General features: G+C 47.8%; 1 protein-coding gene across 1 annotated transcript in view; it reads left to right on the forward strand.

The window, feature by feature from the left end:
• The first annotated feature begins 1055 nt into the window (after nt 1-1055).
• Nucleotides 1056-12740, forward strand: part of LOC113936886 (voltage-dependent N-type calcium channel subunit alpha-1B-like) — a 39364-nt gene continuing 27679 nt past the window's right edge. Inside the window, 3 exon segments of the mRNA XM_035723273.1 lie at nt 1056-1161; nt 1776-2478; nt 3275-3476. The gene's annotated coding sequence lies outside the window, so the exon portion shown is untranslated.

Genomic DNA, 12740 nt, shown 5'->3' on the forward strand with positions numbered 1-12740 from the left:
TCATCTATTAGAAATAGGGTTTCAACACGTGTTCATTTATCTGGAAAAGAAATAGATCCAAATAGTAATTATGGCTTCCTGAGCACCTGCCGTTGAGCGCCATCACACTGGCTCTTTGTGGAATTCTCCCTCTTGAACTTCTAAACTATGAGGTAGGTATTATTAGTCACATTTTCTAGATGGTAAGTCAGGGGCTCAGAAACGATACGAGTCACAGAGGATTTGAGTGTCAGAGACCTAAGTGGGATCTCCAAACTGACTCCAAATCCTTTGTTATTCCATACACGGTACTATTTCCCTCTTTTTTTTTTTTAAGGTTTTATTTATTTATTTGAGAGAGAGAGAGAACGACAGAGCGCAAGAGCGGGAGGGTCAGAGGGAGAAGCAGACCCCCCGCCGAGCAGGGAGCCTGATGTGGGACTCGATCCTGGGACTCTAGGATCATGACCTGAGCCGAGGGCAGTCGCTTAACCAACTGAGCCACCCAGGCGCCCTGCTATTTCCCTCTTATCTCTGGTCTTCTCTATCTGGAAACATATCAAGGATCAGGAATTTTATGTTGTGTGGCCAACTGGAATGAATTCAGTTGGCCTTTTAACCTCTGCCCATCGTAATTGAAGGATCTTTGAGTGAGATACTCCACGATCTCTAGGAATAGAGACATTATAATATTTTTCTAATATTACAGTTACTGAAAGAACTATCTTTTTTTAGTTGATTCAGGCTCTGGTATGATCAGAGTGTACCGTAAGAGAGGTCTGAAATAGTATTTAAAAACACTCAGCTCAGCCTCTTCTACAAAGTGAGACCGTGCTTATAAACACAGCTGAAATAGTCTCTTAGCTACGATTATTTCCTTCCCAACCATCGTAGCGTTTATATGGTATGACTAAGACTTACATTAGTCAAAATCAGCAAGGAAAGAACTGAGACAGTGTATCCAAGCTTTAGGAGCACTTCATGTTTCCATTAGTGCTGTGAAAATGAGCTACTCTGTTTTATTCTGTAGTCTAAGGGAATGGTGCCAGACATCTCTAAGATGTCTAGTAGTTCTAAAATTCTGACTTTAAGTTATCTGTGTGCTTCAGAGATTTGGGCAGGAGAAGGGGAGGAGCCCAGCGTCTCTGAACCCCTCTGTTACCCGTGTGGACCATGGAACAGGTAAACTTCTGTAGGCATCATTTTGATTTCTTGGTACTATCGTTAAAGGTCCTTTTGTCTCAAGTTCCTCCCTTGAGTAGTAATTCTAATGATAATGGAAATTTTAATCTTTTACCATCCATGGGCCCGGATCCTGGGCTCCCAGAGAAGCTATCCTTTAACATTTTACCAAGTTCCGAATGGGCAAAACCTCAGAGCGTGGGTCCTATTTCTGTCCCAAGCACATATTGTACATCTGGTTTGAGAAGAAAAAGATAACCCAAAAATGCCATTGCAAACATAAAGATAAGAAAAACGGAAGAACCTCTCTGGCTCCCATAAGATTAAAGTCATACCGACTTGCACAAACGGAAAGCATAGGAAGAAGTCTATAAGTTTCTGGAACGTTCTCCCTCATGACGATGTGTAACTCTGTATGTAAAACAACACAGAACAAATATATAAACCTGCCCCAGATGTTCCTTCCCCGGAGCACTCCCTTCTTTCTGGAGATTGTGTCTCCCAGGCAGCTGTCCTGCGGTGGGTTTGAATAAAACTCTCTTCCTTTCTCTCTCAGCTGTTTAAAAGGGTTTGCTCATTTAGTGTCGACAATAACAATACGTTTTCATTTTAAGTGAAAAATAAATGTTCCTGGTTCACGACTCCAACAGCACAGAAGGGCGGCTGTTCTTCATCCTGGAGCTTCCCTGCAGAACCAAGCATATGTATATATATTCCAGCATAAACGGGCTCATCCTACAAGGATGCTTTGAAGGTCCAAGAAGCACTATCCACTCCATGGGTGAGACCAGACAGTGAAGCTCTTCCCGCCTAGAGAATTACTTTTTGGGTTTAAAACTGCCTTGGAAATGCGTGAAACCATTGCATTTCCTAAAGCCCAAAGCCTCGGAAGGTCCGAGTGTGACTGACCTTGCGGGGGGCCAGGAACAGCTCTGCAGGCAGGGTTGGTGCAGGAAGGGAAGGGGCAGGGCTCTGGGGGTGGTCTGAAGCCCGAGGCGTCCGCGGAATGGGCCGGGTGTGTGCCTGGGGCGGACCCCGCCCATAACCCCCGCCCATGCCTGCGCCGCCAAGCCAGGTGCTGGCTTGAGGAGGGGCCTCCTGGACCACCTGCGGTCGCGGGGAGCCGCGGGCGTGAGGGCGGGTTGGCCGGTAGAGGCAGGCGCGGCATCCAATGGGCTCGGGGCACCACCCTCCCCGACCAGTCACCGCGTGGGGGTGGAGCTACCTCTGCGGGAGGACCCGGAGCTGCCCGGGGGTTGCAGAGGTCTGGCAGCTGGGCCCGCTCCCAGAGAGTTCACCTGTGGCGTTCCCGGCTGGGTGAGAGCGCGCTGTGGGCTGGGGTGGGGGTCCCGGGGGCAGGGTGCGCCCTGGATGGGAGTTGGGGGTTCTCGAAGGCGGCGGGGAGCGAGCTAATCCCGCGAACTCAGATGAGTTTTCTTTTTCCCTTGAAAGCCCTTCAACTGGCGGTATCCCCCAGCCCCGTGAACTCCAGGGCCCCGCTCACCCGAGTTTTTGTGGGATGGGTTGCGGACATTTCAGGGTTTGCCTCGTTCCCCTGGAAGAGTGCACGTAAGGACCGCACACAGTCCCCAACTTCAGTGGGGTGCCCCCTGTCCCCTGGCACAGTGCAGGTAATGGACCTTGAGCAGCACCCCGAGTTCAGCAGGGTGTCCCCTGTTCCCCCAGGCACAGGTGTGGTGGTAACAAGCCCCAGAGCCGTCCCCCAACTTCAGCATTGTGCCCCATGTCCTCAGGGGGATGGTGGTAATGGCCCCTTATGATCGTCTGGGAGGGCCCTCCGTGTTCCTGCTCCCCCAGGCACAGGTGCGGTGGCAACAAGCCCCAGAGTCATCCCCCAACTTCAGCATTGTGCCCCGTGTCCCCTGGGGATGGTGGTAATGGGCTGACTGGGTGGTGCAGGAGGATCCTCCAGGTGGCGGCCTGGAGGCTGGAGTAAACCAGACTCCACTCAAGTTGCATGAGGAACAGATGAGTTGAGGTGTTCATTTGGAAGAGTAATTTCGCTTTTCCAAAAATGTCAAAGTCATTGGTCTACACTAGAATGAAGATAATGACTACTTAAAAAACAAGCATGTGTTTCCCCTTCTCCCAGAAACCGGAGCAGGTTTGCAGGCCATAGGTCGGAGGTGCCTTCTCATCCCCACCCGACAGCACTTCTCTGCTCTGGCTCCAGGAGACCTGAAGTTCTGAACATCAGCATGTGAGTCAGTGATGCAGCTTGTCACAGGATGTCAGCGTTCAGAGAAAGCAGCAGGTCCATTTGGCACAGTGTCATCATCATGTCAGGACAGGAGGTAAAACCTCTCGTGAACCCCAAACCTCCTGGGCTTTCCTCTTTTCTCTAGTTGAGCCATGAAGTAAAACTTCAGTAGCTGTCAGCATTCTCCATTTGGTGCAGGAGTTAGTTAATTTCCCTGCAGGTAGAAGATTGCAGGTGCAGGGGATCCCATTTTCTCTATTCACTTACTGCTTACAAAATAGATTCTGATTATCTGTTTCCTAGAAGTAACCTTTATTAGAAAGGGAAGGTGAAATTTACTCTTTGTGTGTTTTTAACATATCATTTGTTCCTTCATCTAACAGCGTTTATTCATTTGGGCCTAGGATATGGTTGAGTGGCCAGCATCTAGAGTTAGTTGGCTTTTTGTCGTAGGATACAGACTCGGATGATGTCTTGTCATTTGTCAAAGGTGATGTTTCATAATTGATTAGTCTTTTCATCAGAAGAGTTACAATTAGGGTCGAGGGAAAAATCAAAATTATTCAAAGCAGCCTTTTACTGTTTAAAAGTTGAGCTTGAGGGGCGCCTGGGTGGCTCGGTCATTAAGCGTCTGCCTTCGGCTCAGGTCATGATCCCGGGGTCCTGGGATCGAGCCCCGCATCGGGCTCCCTGCTCCGTGGGAAGCCTGCTTCTCCCTCTCCCACTCCCCCCGCTTGTGTTCCCTCTCTCGCTGTGTCTCTCTCTGTCAAATAAATAAATAAAATCTTTAAAAAAAAAAAAGTTGAGCTTGACTTTCTAGTTTTTCTATATGTGTCATCTAGATATTTTGACATGCTGATTTTCTCTGTAGCTTCTTTGGTGGTGGAGTCAGAAGGAGAGTCTTTGAGAATTCTGGATGCTGGTGGCATCAAGGGGCTTGGCGTCAGGAGCACTGGGTTGAGTTCTGGAACTGCTTGCCTGACCCTAGGTGAGTCAGGTTATCCTACAGAGCTTCCATTGACTCCTTATGAAATTGCTGGCATCTAATATCTATGGAAAGGCTTTTTCCACAGAAACTGTTCTGCCTGATGAAGAGCAATTAAAAATGAGGTGATTTGGGCTGTGTTATTCTGTGAATAAAGGTTTTAACCCCTCCCGTCATAGGATACGGTGTTTTATTGTACAAGGAGTCCTCAGAAGGCTGCAATGAAAGAAGCAGGTCTCATAGCATGTCCATGTTCCATTGATACGTTCCTTACAGTTTGCCCAGGTAGGAAGGTAATTGGAGAGAAATACGACAGAAGGGGAAAGTAGTGAACCATTCATTGGGTAGCCTTCCACCTTTCTCATGAAAGCCTTGGGCCAGTGTCATTTTGGAAGAAGAGGGGAGTCCTGGAGCTGTGCAGCGGATGGGGGAGTTCCAGGTCTGGGTAAAGCTGACAGGGGTCTCAGAGGAGAGCTGAGTGCATCGAGCAGAAGGGTGTCGGCAGGGCGGGCTCCAGGGGTGGCTTTGGGTCTCCCAAGTGAGAGTGGTGACAGGTGGAGGGCCGTGAGGAGGTTCCTGGCCGAGGACAGGTGAGGCCCAGGTGGAGAGCTGGCCGAGCACCTTCTTCTGTGCCACCAGCCTCACCCAACATACACGACATCATCGTCTGTCCCTGTCACTCCAGTTCAGACGTCTCAGAGGTGCCAGGCCAAGACGTTTGTTTGAGCTTCTTTCTTTGAGTGTGTGTGAAGTTTCAAAATTTTGATTATGGAAATGACGGGTCATCGGAACATCTGTTACTCTTTTATTTCCTGCTCTTCTTTCCATCACCAAAGTGAATCATACCTGCTAGTGGAAGGGGCTATCTGTGTGTTTTTATATCTCGATTTAATTAAACAGTGGGAAAATAATCTTCCGAAATATTATGAGAATGCTTGGTGGGTGTTCATGTTTTCCTCTTCCATGAACCACATTCCGATACTAGAAATCATGTTTTAAAGTAAAACACAGCCTCAGAGCTGTAACAAGGTGCCCTGCCCTTTGTGAGAGGGGCACATGGAGAAGGAGTGTAGGTTTTTCAGGAGCTCGTGGAGTGGTGCATCGTGCTCCCAACGGAAATCGAGCCCCCTGTTAGCCTTCCCTGAGGGGGCTGCTTACCTGGTGGCCCATCCTGGGCTCTGGAAGCTTGACCCGGTGAGTCACTTGTGACTTGAGCTGGGGGATTTGTGAAGAAAATGGAAGGAATCCTGGAGGGTGCCTGCATCCTTTGTACTCGGACAACTCCACGTAGCAAAGGAACTCATCATACTGTGAGGCATGTCGGGATCCCTGAGGGAAAGGGCTTCACTTCGTGGGCTGAGGTAGTGTCTTCATCCTTATCTGGACCAAGCCATGTTGTGTGGCTATGGAGATCCAGACCCTTATGTGACCATGTCATTATTATTATTATTATTATTATTATTTTGAGAAAACAATATAGACATTGACTTTGAGATACAAATATCGTAAAGAAAAACACAAGATCAAATATATATATATAATGATTGAACTCGTGGCCTCTCTCATTAGTATGGGTAATGTAGGGCTGCCCGTATGAGAAAGACCAAGGAATTATATTTCGATTAGAAGTGTGCTGTGCACACATAGTGTTTTATTCTGTCATTTGCCTTATTTTTTCTGGAGGGAAAATAGAGTGGTGACTGGAGCTTGGTTTCTGATTTTAAGGAATGGGAGACAAGTGAATTGCAAGACCAGTGTTGATGCCGACATGGTGCTCAATGCCCAGTGAGCGAAGGTTTGAAGCTCGGACTTGGAAGCCTTGGTGTTCAGCGAGGATGTTGTCCGAGTTTCCAGCACATCGAGTCACTTGGCTGGTGTGCCTAATCGAGCTAGTTCCTGCCTTTCTAAGGGCAGTTTGAAAGTGGCTTGAAACCCTAGGGTACTTGTGGAGTGGTCTGGATGGGACACCTGTGTGGGCCAGTGTAGACGCCACCCAGGGAATTCCAGAGCTAATGGTGAGCACATTTGTGAGGCTGGAGTTTGCTTCTCTGTGAGAAGCATTGAGTTGCAGTGGAAAGACGTCGCTGGGTCTTATGACTCACTGTGTGAGCAGGTCTGAGCCTGGCAGGGTAGTCGGATCAGATAGCTGGGAGGTTGTGATGCCGTGGTGGTGGACCATTGCTCATGATGGGCAGGCCAGCTTGCTACAGGGACAGGGACTGGGCTGTACTCCCTGGCCAGCCCTCCTGCTGCAGATGTGATGAGAGAGTTGCTTCCTGTTTAGTGCCTGAGCCCTCGGCTCAGCAGAGTGGTTGGTGGGAAGCAGCCCACAGGCAGCATTATCGATTCTTGCCCATTGTGCCCCTGCTTCCTCAGAGGAGGCACAGCAGATGTCCTCTGCCTGGTGTGTGTGAATTCAGTCAGCAGAAGCAGTTCTTCCAGAGCCCCACCCCTGAGAAATCCTCTCCACATTCCTGTGCTGTGTGCAAGAGGTCGCTTTTCATCTGGAACTGAAATCTCAGCTCCTACCGTTAGGTTCCGAGGCCACACAGGACACCAGTATCCGTGCAGTTCTACTTCTGCATGGGGCCTGATGTGCGAGACTGAGGCCGAGCCTGGTCGGCCTGTTGATGCCGCTGCAGGCTCCTTCCTGGAAAATGTGCAGCACAGCCTGGTTTGTGATGATATCGCAGGAAAGAGGGACAGGTGCACCACTCTGCCTGACCGCCGGAGTATTCCGGACGTCAATCCCAGGTGGTTGGTGCAGGGAGGAGAGATGTCTGTTTCCCAGGACCTTGGCCAGAGGGAGAGTTGGATCCTGGGATGGGTCTCTGTTCAGCTTTCTCAGATGAGCACCTCAGGCAAGGAGAGGAAGTGTGAGTGCTCACCTGTAATTGAGGAAGGTGTCTGGCTTCAGGTCTCATGGGCAGGTGGATTCCTCGTGTGGCTCATTTTCCTGATAGTGTTCAGGGTGCAGTCGATGGACCCCTGGTCCTTGGCATCCTGGCTGTGCCAGAGCCCTGGGGCACCTTTTCCCCCGGGGCTTTGGACCAGGAAATCGGAGGGAGTCAGTGGTGAAAGCGTCAGTGTAGGCCTTCGTTTCTGCCCTGCCGAGATGGACTGGTGACTGTGATAACTGCTACGGAAATACGGAGCAGGAGACGGGGCTGGGGTGCTGCAGGGGAGGTAAGGGTGGTGCTTGCTATTCACATAGAGCCAGGTGGGACTTCACTGGGAAGGTGATCCTTGAGTCAAGATCTAAAGAAGGTGAGGGATATCACATCAAGAGCATTCTAAACGGAAGGAAAGCATGTGTATAAGTCCCGGGGCAGGAGCGTACCAGGTATGTCCAGAAGTAGCAAGAAGGCCCTGTGGCCACGGGAGACAGCTTAGGACATCACCTCAGGGAGGTGACAGAGGGAGACAGAAAGCCATTGCAGTGCTGTGACCCCATGGGACCCTGTTTCACTGGGCCATCCTGGCTACAGTGTTGAGAATAGATGACAGAGGATTGAGGATGGGCAGGGGAGGTCCATGATGAAGCTTTTCCAGGAACTCAGGCAAGAGATGGCCTCTAGTGTGGACCAGATAGGTGGCCTTGGAAGGAGTGGTCAGTCCTATTCTGGGTACGTTTAAGAAGGAGCTCACCGGATTTGCTGATGGGTTAGATACTGGGAATGGGAGAAAGAGGAATTGGGGTAACTCCCAGCTGTGGCTGGTTGTCCTGAGCGAGGAGAAGGAGGAGGTTTCTGGGGGTAGGAGGTCGTCTGTGTTCCGCATGCTCAGGAAGGTGCCTTTCACGGTGGATCTGCTGATGTGCGTGTCCAGGAGAACAGTTAACATCTACTCCCTCAGCGACTTTCAAGTACAATATCCCCCACTTTTTAAAAGTTCACGGTACACATGGCTTTTTTTTTTTTTTTTTTTAAAGATCTGTTTCATTACCCAGCTTCAATAACAGGAGGAATCCTGAAGAGGATTTTGCTCTTATGAAAAAAGTCGAAAAGTGAGCATTGCGTTCATCATCTGTTTTGCGGGGAGCCACTGCAGGGGCAGCGTGCACCTCAACCAGGTCTTTCCTGGGAACCGCTCTCCACGTCCAGCCCCCAGCACTTTGAATTGTGTCTGTGAGCATCTGCTGTGCTTCATCTCCATTTATTTTGGGCATCTGTTAGGAAGTCGTGTCCCGAGGCCTAGGAAAAGCCAAAGAGAAGTCGTTTTTGGAGCCTGAGCACGCTATTTTTTTCTGTAGAAATGAATGGTAATTCCTCCTTTGGTCTACACCATTCTTGCTGTGAGAGGTTTCCTTCCTAGGAAGGAAGGAAACTACTTTCAAATAGCGGGGGAACCTGTACGCCATCCTGCAGGGTTAGCTTTAGTCTCCATGCTGCACAGAACGTTCCATGACTTATGCATTTTATCACTCAAACATTTTGCCTTTTTTTTTAAGATTTTATTTATTTATTAGAGAGAGAGAATGAGAGATAGTACGGGAGGGAAGAGGGTCAGAGGGAGAAGCAGACTCTCTGCTGAGCCGGGAGCCTGATGTGGGTCTCGATCCCGGGACTCCTGAGCCAAAGGCAGTCGCTTAACCAACTGAGCCACCCAGGCGCCCAAACATTGTGCCTTTGACCACCTTCCCCCATTCCTCCCCCATCCCTGGATCTGGCAACCAGCAATCTGTTCTCAGTATCTGTGCATTCAGTATTTTTTTTTCCATGTGGAACGTCCATGAACATCTGGTATTTGTCTTTCTGTGTCTGAGTTACTTAGCATAATGCTCCCAAGGTCTCTGTTTCCATGTCTGGCTACTGTGAAGAATGCTGCAGTGAACATGGGGAGTGCATCTATCTTTTTGAGGTAGTGTTTTTGTGTTCTCCAAATAAATCCACCCAGAGCAATCACTGGGTCATGTGGTAGTTGTATTCATTTTTCCAGGAACCTCCATACTCTTTGTCACAGGTGCTGTACCAATGTACATTCCCACCAACAGTGCACAGGGTCCCCTTGTCTACACACCCTTGACCACACCTGGTGTCTGTCTCTGGGACAAATGCCATCCCGACAGGTGTGAGGAGATAGCGGATTATGGGTTTGACTTAGGTTTCCCTGACGACGATTAGTGATGTTGAACAACTTTTTCTGTGTCTTTTGACCACCTGGGTGCCATCTTTGGAAAGTATTCACATATTCTCCCCATTTTTTATACAGGTTTTTTTGTCTGTTTTGATTTGTATGAGTGTTTTGTATATTTTGGATATTAGCCTCTTCTCATACATATGATTTGCAGATTTTTTTTTCTCATTGGGTAGGTTGCCTTTTAAGTTTTGATGGTTTCTTTTGCCATGTAGAAATTTCAGTTTGATGTCGTTCCCCTTGTTTATTTTTGCATTTGTTGCCTTTGCCTTTGGTGTCCGATCTAAAAGACTCTTTGCCAAAACCAATGTCGAGAAACTCACTACCTGTGTTTTGTTCTCGGAGGTTTATGGATTCCGGTCTTATATTCAAGTCATTCATCCATTTAAAATTTTTGTGTGTGCTGTCAGAAAGCGATCCAGCTCCATTCTTCTGCATGTAGTGTGCGGTTTTCCGGGACCGTTCACTGAAGAGGCAGTCCTTTCCCCGTTGTATATTTTCTGCTCCTGTGTCGTAAGTTAAGGCCATACATGTGTGGGTTAGTTTCTCAGGTTTCTTCTTCTTCTTCTTCTCCTCCTCTTCCTCTTCCTTCTCCTCCTCCTTCATTTTTTTGTTTTACAGTTTATTTTTTGGGAAAGTATTTTTTCCTGTTGGAATATATGCAGTGTGGACTTTATTGATTACATGTTCATACTATTTGTTAGGACATTTCTCTCGTGTGTTTTTGTAAATGACTTGCCGGATTTATAGCTTTCAACAGGTTTAACATTTGGGCAGAACTACTCAAAATGTTATATTCTTCCATCAGATCAGAGATTGTGTCTGATTGTCTTTTGTGATGCTGTCAGTTGTGATGATTGATATCTCTGTTTCTTTTCCCTGATAGGTTTATTAAAGTGATTTTAATATTTCTTAAAAACGTGGATTCTAAATCACTCTTATTTAATAATATGTGTTTATATAAAACAAGTTTAAAGAAATGCATTTATTGGAATCAGCTGTTGAAACAGGAGATAAATATTAATTCTCGTTCAGAGTTAATAATAATTATATCAGAGCTAAGTCTAAATATACCTTTAATGTACTGACTCTAATGAGTACACTTTGCCCAAAGTGCTGTGATTATCATTTCCTGAGCTTTCTATTCGGTTCCATTGACCTGTGTGTCTGTTTCTATGTCAGCACCATACAGTTTTGATGAGCACAGCTTTGTAATCTAGCTTGAAATCCGGGCGTGTGGTGACTCCTGCTCTCTTCTTTCTCCAGGTTGCTCTGGGTATTTGGTGTCTTCTGTGATTCCATATGAATTTTAGGACTGTCTTCTATTTCTTTGAATAATGGCACTGGAATTCAGATCGGGATTTCATCACATCTGTAGATTGCTTTGGTTGCTGTGGACATGTGAACATGATTAACTCTTCCGGTTAATGAGCAGGACGAATGCTTCCGTTTATTTGTGTCGTCCTCTGTTTCTTTGACCCATACACGCCCCCTCAACATGCATGTGTTTTTCCTTCCTTTTGCAACATGTGTTCAGTGTACCAGGTCTTTCTCATTCTTGGTTACTTTTCTCCTAGGTTTTTTTTTTTCTTGATGCAATTGTAAATGGCATTGCTTTCTTATTTTCTCTCTGTGAAGGTTTGTCATCAGTACACAGAAATGCAACAAGTTGGGACACCTGTGTGGCTCGGTCGGTTAAGCATCTGTCTTTGGCTCAGGTCACCATCCCGGGGTGCTGTCATCGAGACCCTCAGTGGACTTCCTGCTCAGTGGGGAGTCTGCATCTCCCTCTCCCTCTGCTGCTCACCCTGCTTGTCCTGTCTCTCTCTGTCAAATAAAGTCTTTAAAAAAAGAAATGCAACAGGTCTCTGTATATTGCCTTTGTATCCTGCAGCTTTACTGATTTTGTTGATTCTAACAGTTTTGTTGGAATCTCTATGGAATTCTATATATAGTATGTCCTTTGCAAACAGTGACAGTTTTCCTATTTGGATTTCGTCTTTTCTTTCTTTCTTTCTTTTCTTTTTGTCTGAATGCTTTGGCTAGGTCTTTCAATACTGTGTTGAATGAAAGTGATGAGAGTGGGCATCTTTGTCTTGTTTTTTTGTCTTTTATATAATATGTTTTATATTTATTCATGAGAGTCAGAGAGAGAGAGGCAGAGGCAGAGAGAGAAGCAGGCTCCCCGTCTAGCAGGAAGCCCGATGCAGGACTCGATCCCAGGACCCTGGGATTGTGACCCAAGCCAAAGGCAGACGGTTAACCATCTGAGCCACACGGGCGCCCTCTTTGTCTTGTTTTTGATCTTAGTGGAAATGTTTTCAGCTTTTCACCCTTGGGTATGATGTCAGCTGTGAGTTTTTCATATATGGACTTTGTTATTTTGAGGTGTGTTCCCTCTATACCCAGATGGTTTAGAGTTTTTATCATAAATGCATATTGAACTGTCAAGTGTTCCTGTTGAGGTACAGCGGAATGTGGGGGTTCGCCGGGATAGGCGTGCAGATTTCTCCAGGACAGACACCTTTCCGTAGTTCCAAATGACGCAGGATCCTTCTCGGTGGCAGCCTGAGTTCTCTCCTATTATTGAGGTGTCCCCAGTGCCCGGAGCTTTGTAGCCGGGACTCTGGGGAAAAACCCATCAGAACCCAAGCCAGGGTTAGGGCTCGGGACTACGGGCATGACAGGCCCGATCTGCTAGCACTGTGGCAGGCTTTCCAGGGGATGGATTTGAGGGTGTGGATCAGGATGAATGTCATGCCAGGGATTTTGGCCAGGGGGCCGCTGAAAGTGGGGGTTTGCTAGGATGGGCCTCCGGAGTTCCCAATGGCGAGGTTTCCTTCTGTGTGTCAGTCGGAGTCCTCTGGTATTGCTCAGTTGTCCCCAATCCCTGGAGTTTAGAGGAAGGCCTCTGGGGACAGACCCTTCACAAGCCAAAATAGGGTTAAGGTTAGGGCTTATGTGCGTGGCAGGCCCGATCTACCAACAGTGTGGTGAGCTTCTCAGGGAGCCGAATTGTGGGCATGGGTCAGGGTGAGTGCCATGCCCAGGATTTTAGGCCCGACCCCTGAATGTGGGAGATGGATGGGGTGGAATTGCAGGTTTCTCTTGCCCTGAATGCTTTCTGGAGTCCAAACGGTGAGGTTTCCTTCTGGGTGTAGGCTGAGTCTTCTGGTCCTTCTCAGGTGGTCCCAATTCCTGGGGCTTTGGAAACAGGCCTCTGAGAACCGACTCCTG

The sequence above is a fragment of the Zalophus californianus genome, chromosome 12 (assembly GCF_009762305.2).
Source record: "Zalophus californianus isolate mZalCal1 chromosome 12, mZalCal1.pri.v2, whole genome shotgun sequence".
NCBI classification, from domain to species: Eukaryota; Metazoa; Chordata; class Mammalia; order Carnivora; family Otariidae; genus Zalophus; species Zalophus californianus.